Here is an 11,274-nt window from a genome sequence, read left to right as displayed (position 1 = left end):
CATAACTTATTATATTTAACATCATCAATGCTTAAATACTATACGAAATAAATATATAACTAATTAAAATAAACTTGTGCGATGCACAAGACGATTAGTTGCAAAATTGATCATAAAAGTTAATCTAATTGTAATTAAAAATTACTCTGACTTTTACACAAAAAATCACTCTACTTTATTAAAACTTATTGTTTCAAATTTTCATTTGATAGAAAAATAATATTATTCCAAATGTGAAAATTGATCATTATAAATGTGATCAATTTAGATAATATGATAATCGATATATAAAAATAACCCGTGTAATGCACGGCATAGAATACTAGTTTGATCTTAGAGAACATTCCCTAATTATATATGGACAATAATTTTTCTTAATATTTGAAAAGAATCTATTATGAAATGGAATTCTAAGGGCATATAAACATGGCACATACATGCCTGATACATTTTTGTCATATTCATATGCATACTTGCATAAAATGTATATGTGTATTTATGTATTTATTTTTCCGGATATCTATATATCACAGACAACCTAGATGTAGCCTTTACGCGGTACATTATGTTCTTCCCTGGGGTCATGACTCATGACTCATGGTCGATATATATTCAACTATTTGACCATGTCCCCCCTTAAAACCCTAAATCCTATAAATTAATTATATTGACTTTAATTTTTATGTTGGGTCTCTACTTATTTTAAAAAAAAAGGAAATAAGTTACTTATGGAATAATTTGGGGAATAAAAATAAAAAAAGAGTAATGGATGGATATCAAAGCAACCCGAGATTTTTGATAAAAAGATTTGAAATGTATTCAAAGATTAGGTACTTGTAAAATACAGAATTTCAATAGAATGACGTGATAGTATACTCATAATAAGAGAATCCAGGTCATCATTATTTAATTTAAAGATTGAAAATTTTACATTATTAAATTAATGAATTTCTTTGGCCTTTTCATTAGACAACATAAATAGCAATTCTCATTTCGAAAAATTCATTTTATTTTACATTTGATAATTTCTTTGGCCTCGGTCCTTGGTAAATTCACTTGATCTTTAATATTTCTCGGATGTGCTTAAAAAGAACTTAGTCGAGCAAAGAAAGCAAGAGAAGAAATAAAAATTAGACAATCTAAATTCATTGATGCAAGGAATATGAAGACACCATTAACCATGATACAAAAATTTACTCAAAACATTTATGTGAAAATTGTTCATCGCTCAAAACAGATGTTAACATTGATGGAGTTTAAATTACTTTTATCTCGAACTCTTGCCTGCACAAGCCCACTTGTAGGAAGCATAATGGAAATCTTTTGTGTGGTCACAAGGGTTTGTTGGAATGGACCGAAAAGCAAGACGAAAAATAAAGTAGAATTTGATTTATTATTTTTTTGTGTATATCTATATTTGAATTGACTAATTTTTACAAAACTTAATGTAAATATTATTAATAGGTCGAGTTATGTATAAGTGATATGAAGAGTCGATTAACCACATTCTCCAAAAGTTCCATAAAATCTAATGTGAAAAATTCTCATCGTACAAATGGAGGCGCCTCGTTGGTCAACGTATGAGGAGTCTGCTTTAAATATCTATATATATAGATGAGAACTATGGGGCATCTGCAATAATTATTAGAATTAACATTATTCAATAATGATAGCTTTTATTTTTTCAGTTACATAAAAGGAGGGGTGCAAGTGCAACAGAATGACTTTTCAAGAGGTCACTCATTCCAGTACTATCACTCAAACACGCTTAACTTTGTATATTTGATATGGGATTCAGTACATTAGTGCTGATATAATAACTTTTAATTAATCAATAAATAATAGATACATACATGAATCTCCTCGTAAAAGTTAATTAATTAATTGATTAAGGAATTCAATCACGAGCTGAGAAAATGATAAAAGAAGATTACTGTGGCACTTTATCCTCATGCTTGTCAGAATTTCTATATTGATATCGATGCTCTAATGGTCGTAAATCTATCTAGAAATACATTCGAAGAAAGAAAGAGGGAAAATATGGTTTTCCTTTTTCAAGGTTGCACAAGCAATTCCCAATATCATATATCGAGTAAAACCGCAGCCTCTGCACGTAATGTTACATGCCTAATTATGAATGAAACTTGTATATATGGTGTTCACGGCAGTAATGCCGGGACATCGGGTGTCTTGACGGGAGTAGAATTAGATGCATGGGCCATGGGATTCGGATGTCTGCTCGTCGAGATGGATTAGGAGGTTAACTAATTTGGAGAATCAAGCATATAGCAGGTTTCCCAGAAAGTGCTCCTCATCATATTGCCTACTTAATTAGATCATTGTTATCAAGAGACAAGAAAGTAGAAGGCAGAAGTCAACCATTAGCTGGTTTAGATTTTGAATATCTAGATTTTATTCTAAATTTTTTGGTGTGTACCTTGGTATCCGGTAGTCCAACAGGTTAAGTTCGAGTTGGCTCGGCCCACTTCGGAGTAAAACCCTCACAATCAAAATTTTTTTCCATTCATAAGAGTCGAATCCGAAACCTTGTTTAAGAGGAACAAGCGCCGAACTGCTTGAACTAACTCTTATATGTAGATTTTATTCTAAATTAGTTAAGCATATTTTTAAAATTTTCTCCCAGCAATTAGCTTATAAATAATTAAGCTAGCTTGTTTACCCAAAAAAAATTAAGCTAGCTTATGTAATTCTTGATTCGTTCTATAAAATTAATATTTTTTTATTTGATAATAAGGAGGTTCATGAACCTAATATAAATATTGAAAATAAAGTGAAGTACAAGGGACACAAAAGTCTCATTGGTTGAATTGAACAAGAGACTCACTACAGCAAATCGGGCTTTTCGCGATTTTTTTTTCCAATTTGGGCGATGCTAAAAGCGTCGGCATACCCTATGCCGACGTTACTTTCGATGCTTCAAAAAGTGTTGCAGTTGCCCTCGTTGGCATATGCTTGCCGACGCATTTTAAAAAGCGTCGGTAAAGACAGTCCTAGGTCAATACTTCAGAAGCATTGGCCAAAACATGGTCTTTAGCCAATGCCTTTGAAGTTTCGGTCAAAACCATGTCTAGGAAACTGTCTCTAGGCAGATGCGAAAACCGTATTGAATGAATTCATCGATACTAAATGTAAAAGGCAGCATATCATAGAATATTATCCTAATCCTAATACATGTAAAGAAAAATTAATTTTTTTATTTTAAAAATTCATGTTTATTTCTTTTTTCTTCTAAAGACCCTAAATTTTGAGTAGATCAATTTCCATCAGTAGATCTCAAGGGATTGTAACCCCAGACGCGGTCGGCGACATCAAGAGCAACTGTGGCGGCGACGTTCGAGGTGGCATTATCAAGGAAGGAGAGGAATCTGGTTGCAGCGGGCTTTGGCTTGTCCAGGAACAGATCCTTAGGAGCCCTGAATGCTTCGTGGATGCAAACTACGACCAACTCGGCCAAGGGAGCGGAGATGAGGATAGACCCGATGCTAGTCAGGAAGATGATTGCTACCACCTCGGCCAAGAGGTCGTTACCGCCTATGTCTAAAGGTGTATACCACGAGGTGTTAATTGACTCTAAAAAAAGTATAGGATGCAGGTTGTTCCAATCCAAAACCGACAAGAGGGGCATTATGTACTTTTTCCTGAAAACAACTTCATTTATTTATGGATAAATTGCACTAGTAGTCCAAAAAAATTTACAAATATTTTAATATGGTACGAAAAGTTTTTTTTACTAATTGATGATACAAAATGTTTCGAAATTGTTTTAGTTTAGTACAAACCGTCATCTCGCTATTGACGCCGTCGAGTCGTCCTTTACAAAATCTGTAAATTTTGCACCATCATGTAACTTACGTAAAATATTTTGTACTATTAAGTTACAACTTCAAAACATTTTGCACCATCATGTAACGTCCCAAAAAATCGGTTTTGCACCATCAGAGTCGATTTGACGGCGTCAATGGCGAGATGACGGTTTGTACTATACTGAAACAACTTCGAAACATTTTGTAACATTAAGTAGCAAAAAAAAACTTTTTGTATCATATTGAAATATTTGTAAATTTTTTTGGACCACAAGTGCAATTTACCATTTATTTATTCAAGTGTGAGAGCAAAACTGTCTCTTTGAAAGAAATTAAACATCATTAGCCTCTATATTTGACTGAGTAAACCACAAAGTGTTAGTTATTCTTTGAAAAAGTACATGATGCAATTAGTTTCAATTCTAAACGACAATGGAGGATTATGTAGTTTTTCCAAAGGAAAAAGGTGATTGTCACTAGTCATGGTAGCACGAACGAAATACTCCAATTAAATGTCCGATAAGATTTACTGGCTCGCCAAGATAATATATCATATTGTAATAGAAAACATTATACATATATATATATATATATTATATTCCAATCCGAAATTGTATGAGGCTAAGTCATATATAGTCTCATACTTTCTTCTCGAAAAAGTATGTGAGATAACTTCAAAAGGTTTGACCTAATAGTTAAAAAGAAACTAAATATTTATCCGATCTCAGGTTCGAAACTCCTTAGAGTTACTGGAGCGTTTTTGACATGATTACCCGTTCCGTGCATCCCTAGAGATTTACGGAATCTCGAAATTAATCAGGTGAAGCATAGAGACCTTGAGTTAGGGAAAAAAAAAGAAAAAAAAAGAGATATATGATGGCGGGGAGTAAGAGTGCGCCACTACCGACCAATGAATATGCAGTCCCAGAGGCAGCACTCATTTGAATGATTATGTAATGCATTTTGTGTGTATATATATATATATATATATATATATATTTATTGTCATGGTCCCATCCCGTTGCATCTTCTCCTTATTCTCTACTACGCGGACAAACTTTTTTTCAATATTCCTCTCACTGAAATCTATCAAAATCTTGGCTTGAAAGTGACAGTGAATTGAATGAACAATGAAGCACATATTTCTCTTCATTTCCCTAATCTTTTCTACTTTTTATTATCATTATTATTAAAGATCAACTTGGTCATGACTAAGAAAGATATTCTGACTATTTTTCATTCTAATTTAAATTATATATATTTATTCATGTACAATCACTCCTAACAGACACACACATATATGTGTGATGGAATCGGACGGGCTGGATACGTGATTTGAAAGAATAGTATGCTATCTGTACATTCATTGATAAAGGAGGTTTGACGGTGTTTTCCTATTATGTCTTGGCTAAGAGATACATACAAAGACTACTCTAAATACTTGCAGTAAAGGGAGCGTTCGCCCTGGCACCCCCAAACGAAATCAGTGTTGTCCTACGTGCGAGTTTGGCTCTGGTGGCCGAAGCCCTTCGCCTCAGGCACATGTTTTATAAATAATTCACTCAATCCGACTTTGCAGAAAAATAATTTGGTCCGGATTATATTATCTGATCACTCTACAAAAATTCAAAAATCGCTATATATATATATATATATATATATATATATTTGTCAATCATATATTTTTATTTCACCGTTTGTCTTCTAGATCTCCATTGGCCTCTTCATCAGAGTCACTTCAGACTTCACTGAACGTGGCCTATCTTTTTAGCACGATGAAGTTGAATTAACCTTTTATCATGACAAAAGAATCCTTGAAGCAAGAAAACCGGAAATAGACTAGATTCCGGTAATATACACTGTGTTAATTAATTCATAAAGGGAAAATCATCTTGTTTTGATCTTCCTTGAGTTTCAATTTTTTTTTTTTGCTAGGTAAAAAATAATTCATTGATGAAGAGTATTGGGTACAGAATGTCTAAGGTCATGATATCCTTGAAAACAACAAAGCGAAGAAAAATTTGACTTTGAGCCATATTGGCTCAAGTCGTGAGCAAGGACATTTTCCGACCTAGGAATCCAAGAACATGTCCAACTAGAAAAGAAATCAAGAGCTGAGATAATATCAACTATTATACTTCTAATCTCCCAAGGAGAGCTACAAGGGTGCAAAATGGCGTCCACCAGTTGTAGGGCATCGCTTCGAAGCCAAATCTTTGTCGATCCTTTATTTCCAGCAATGGAGAGCGCAAGGAGGGCTGCTTTAGCTTCCGCTCGAAGTGGCTTTTCTTCATTCGAGACCTGGAACCATGACAGTATTGGAGGGTTGTTCGGATGCTGCATAGTTCCGGCTAGGCATGATCTGTTGCAGTTCCAGGCTGCATCAATAGTTAGGATGTCCCAATCCCGCCCTGTAGGTTTTTGAGATGTGGAGAGTTGTAGAGGATGCGAATCCGGTAAGTGACCGATTTGACTGTGTTCTACGTAGGACCTTTTGATCTTTTTGATGGTTTCATTCAAATCAACAAGCCTTCCTGTATGCAAGACATCATTACGTGAGATCCATAAAAGGTAAAGAGTGATGGATGCATATAGAGAAAATTCAGACTTAGATGGGAAGCCAGGAAGGAGGGTAGAAGGAGGGCAAGCAACAAAATTAATGAGATCCTTCACACTAGTGTTTGGGATGATGCTAGGTTGCAAATCCCAAGATGATTCCCTCCAAGCAACACGATAGAAGATACAATCTCCGTAAAGATGATCAAGCGTATTGGAGCTGGTTTGGCAAAGGGGACAAGGAGCATCCACTTCGCTAAACTAGGGGAGGCTTTCACTGCCAATTCTCCAAAGATGGATTTTAAAACGGTCATGAATTTTAAGATTCCAAATGGCTTTCCAAACAATTCCACTATGGTCTTAGAATCTATTATGTTGATCCATGAGATAGAAGGATTTCACAGAATGCTTCCCTGATGAGCTTGGGGTCCATGTTGCTGAATCTTCGAAGTCGGCTTGAGACAGGTGGATCTTAAGAATGTTTTGCACAGTATCTTGCTCGAAGAGGGTTGTGAGTAGCGGAATGTTCCATCGCTTTGGGTTGAGGAGCATCAGGTGACGAACCTTTAGGGCAGGGTCTTGGAGTACATTTAGTCTAGGGGAGGGTTTGTGGTTGGCTATACTTGGGATCCATGGATCAAACCAAGCTGAGATTGTAAAGCCGCTACCAACAGTACAGCATGTACTTGCCTGGATAGTTTCTTTGCACCATTGGAGACCTTTCCAGATCGGTGAGGCCGAGGAGCGATTGGATGAGGTTAGGAAGTTGCCGTACTTAGCTTTGAAAGCTTTACCCGCTAGACTGTCTTTCCCTTCGTGAGCGCCCATGCAGTTTTGGAAAGCATAGCCTTGTTAGAATCTTCTGCTCTTCGAAAGCCTAGGCCACCCTTTGCTTTTGGTTGGCAGATGGAATCCCAACTTTTTGGAGCATAGAAGCTGCCCTTTTCTTTGGTGTTGCCCCACCAGAAGCGCCTTGTCATTTTGTCGATAGAATTCAAAGTGGCTTTTGGGAGTCGGAATAGTGACATGGTATAAATCGGAGTACTGTTGACTACTGATTTTATCAGAGTGGCCCTACCCGCCCATGACAGAGCTTTGGTCTTCCAAGCAGTAAGCTTATTTCTAATCTTCTCAATGAGGAACTGGAATGATTCTTTCCGTTTCCTTTTGATGAACAGTGGATTGCCTAGGTATCTTGCATCTTCCTTCAGTTTCCTGATACCAAGGATGGATTTGGCATTTCTTTTTGAGTCTGTTGTGGCGTTCTTGGAGAAGAAAAGACCCGATTTGGGGCAATTGATTTCTTGGCCCGACCAGTTGCAGAATTTATCCATAATGCTTTTTATGGCAGTGATGTTTGCTGTTGTGGACTTTGTGAGAAGCAGGAGGTCATCTGCGAACATTAGATAGGTGATCTGAGGCCCTCCTCTACTAATCTTAATACCCTTTATATCGCCGTTTGCTTCAGCCCTGTAGAGGAGACGAGACAGTATTTCCATAGATATGACAAATAGATAAGGGGAAATAGGGTCTCCTTGCCTTAGCCCTCTTGAAGCGGAGAAATGCCCGTAAGGTGAGCCGTTGAGGAGGATGGAGAAGGTAGGAGTTGAGATACATTGATGGATCCATGATATGAAGGTCGAATGAAATTCTAGATTTTCAAGAATTTTAATGATGAAAGTCCATTCTAGTTTATCAAAAGCCTTCATAAAGTCAATTTTCGTCCCGATCCATCCTCTTCGTGCCTTCGTTTTCCTCATTGTGTGGAGAATCTCTTGAGCTAGTAGGCCGTTCTCGTTTATCCATCTCCCTTCGATGAAAGCAGTTTGGTTGGGAGAGATGATCTTATGGAGTAGTGGCTTTAGTCTGTTGGCAATGATTTTCGAAATTACTTTGTAGCTCACATTGCAAAGACTGATGGGCCTGAAATCTTTGAAAGTTGAAGCTCCATGGCACTTCGGGATGAGGGATATAAATGTATTATTCCACTCCTTGAGGATGTGGTTAGAGGAGAAGAAGTTCTTCACAGTTGAGAAGAGGAGTGGCATGACCGTTTCACCATAGTGTTTAACCTTGAGTTTCAAAATTGATTCTACTTGTTTCTTACCTTATCCTAAAGCCTAGGGTTCGTCCTCAAGCTTGGCCGATTGACCGGGTTAAAGATAAATTCTACCGATGCCCCTTTAATTTTTTTAAAAAGGCAAATTGTTAAAGAAGGAACTCATCACCTCCAATCAGTCTAGATTGCCATATTGCGACAATAGATTCAAATCAATAAATAATCTGCTATTTGGCGTGGGCCCCTAATTATAAAAAAAAAAACTCTTGTACCGTCCTTTCTCTTGAATAGTTTGGACTTATTTCCAATGTAGGAGGATGGGCTCTCTTTTTTTTTTTTTTGGTGATTGGTTGAGGACTTTCCCTCCCAATTTCTCCAATGCTAGCAACTACTTCTTGGTAAAATCCAAAAGAAGATATTACATGCATTTTCTTACATTATTATTTGGTCTATTTGGCTGGCAAGAAATAATTCCATCTTCTATATCGAGGAAGTTACTCTTGATGATCCCTTGAAGATTATCTTACCTCGCATATCAATATGAATCGCGGTTGTTAATGACGGTTTTCCTTACTCTGCTACTAATCTCTCCCACTCATCAGAATGGTCTCGCATGCGGTTGGATCCCAACAAGAAGGTAGATCCTATGATTCTCAAGTCTGCACCACTGGTTGGTTGGCTTATGTAGAACACTTACCGACCCTCGAACATTGAAAGAGTCTTCTAAGAGATTCGAAGGGTTGTATCAAATGCATTTGCTGCTCTCCTAGTTTTATTGATTCAAATGTCACAGAAAGGAAAATACTTCAAATTTTTACTTCGAATAGTTTGACTTTTGGCTCTTCTATTGTCATTGAATTGCACTCTATTAATAGCATTTATTGGATCAACAAGTAAACTGGTTCGCTATAGAGATATCGACACTTCTTCACCCATATTCATTTTTCATCTCTCCATTTTGCTCAAATTCGATACTAACATGCTCGCAGAGAATCAAATAATTTTGCGGATTGGTTAGCCAAAGTGTGAGTGTCCAGAATTTTGATTTTTATTGCTTGCATATAGATTGATTTTATTCCGTAAAACCTTTTTTTCTTGCAATGATAATTTACATTATCTATGAAATGATATAAAAGGCATCAGGCTCGCAGTTCTAGAATGCCATGACCTCTCTTTGATTTTTTTTTCTTTTTTAAAGATATACGTTTCTCAAATTAAATAAATATAAATATATACACTCAATATTTTAGAAAAGTAGGACAAATACAGTGAATCTCTGTGACTGCTCATGAGTGGTCACCGGTATACCAACCTTTGCATGCAATAGAATCTTCCTTCAAATTTACTTTGAGCTGGCGGGATGGTCTAATAAAGGTCTTATCATTTTAAAAGTAATTCTACATATGAGTCCAAATAAATTATTTAAAATTATAGTGAAGCAGGGCCACATTGGGTAAGTTACCAAGTTATGTGTTTTTTGATAATTAATAAGCGTAAATTATTAAATTTTTGGAAAATAATTTTGGGACGTAAACTACACTTATTTTGAAAAATCTTTACTGGTAAAATACATGAATTTTAGGAGAACCTTATTTAATCTTTTAGTAAAATATGAGTGCACAATACTGCAACTTATGGGAATTGCATCATATGGAATTTCCTTGAGTTGGTGAATTTTTTCCGTTTTAAATTATTAAAATAAATAGAGATATAACAGGTAAATGAGTTCTTAAAAGGTGACTTGCCAAATAACTCAGCGGTATCAGGAGGATTATTCATGATACGTGAGTGGGTGGAAAATTTTCAGGCACATCATTGGAGGATTAATTGTTAATATACAAAGGATATCGCTTTTCTTAGTTACTCTATACCTTAATTCCAAATTCATAAAAAAAATAAAATCCAAGACTCATCTTGGTAGGATATCGTTTATAAGAAATTGAAGTGCTTAATATAAAAGAGGGGCCAGCGCAGTGGCACATTATGCTCACCTGATAACTAAGAGATTTTAAGTTCGATACTCAATGGGATTACTTGCGCCTCTTTATTAGTTATTAGAATTTTTATTTTATTATACTAGATTCATGAACATCACTTATAACCGAAAAAAAGTGCCTAATTTTTGGAGAAAACTTTGTATGATCCTACTTTATTATAACATGGCGAGGAATTAAAGAACCAATCACATTCCACATGTATATTTACAAATAAAATTGCTAATTTTCGTAGAACTAGTTAATGCAATGCAGCGTTAAAGATTTAAAATGACATGGTCGTAAAGGAAGTGTGGCGTAGTACAGTGACACACACTCGTTTAGGAATTAAGAGGTTTCGAGTTTGATCCTTACTAGTAAGACTACCCGTGCTCACTTATTTAAAATTTAACTTTCTCTTTTTTTATACTAGCCTCCGAGGTTCATTTGTAAATAGAAAAAAAAATATTAACCATATCAAATTTTCAAAAAATGATTTAGGAGCATTGCGCGGCTAATTAATTAAACAAGCAAGTACTAACGAAAATACTAAAATGCAATTAAAATGTAGGTCTAAAAGGCAAGTACAATCCGTGAGCCCCCCGAGCCCAATCTGGTTCGGTGAGGCTGGCCTCACCGAGGCCGGATTTGGATTTGCCTGCTCATGGACAGTCAGGAGGATGTGCTCGTTTCGCCGGAGGTGGAAATCCGGCGGCGGCGATGGTAGAGGAGGGGTGGCGGCAGTGAGGACAAGTGGCAGAGGGGTGGTTTGTTTAGCAATTTGAATGATAGTTAGGGGTAATTTGGTCATTTCATTCCTAATACGTTTTCATATTACCTATTACGTACGGGGAGGTGTAGC

The sequence above is a fragment of the Punica granatum genome, chromosome 3 (genome assembly GCF_007655135.1).
Source record: "Punica granatum isolate Tunisia-2019 chromosome 3, ASM765513v2, whole genome shotgun sequence".
NCBI classification, from domain to species: domain Eukaryota; kingdom Viridiplantae; phylum Streptophyta; class Magnoliopsida; order Myrtales; family Lythraceae; genus Punica; species Punica granatum.
The sequence above is the reverse complement of the archived record's forward strand: the minus strand, read 5'-3'. Positions refer to the sequence as shown.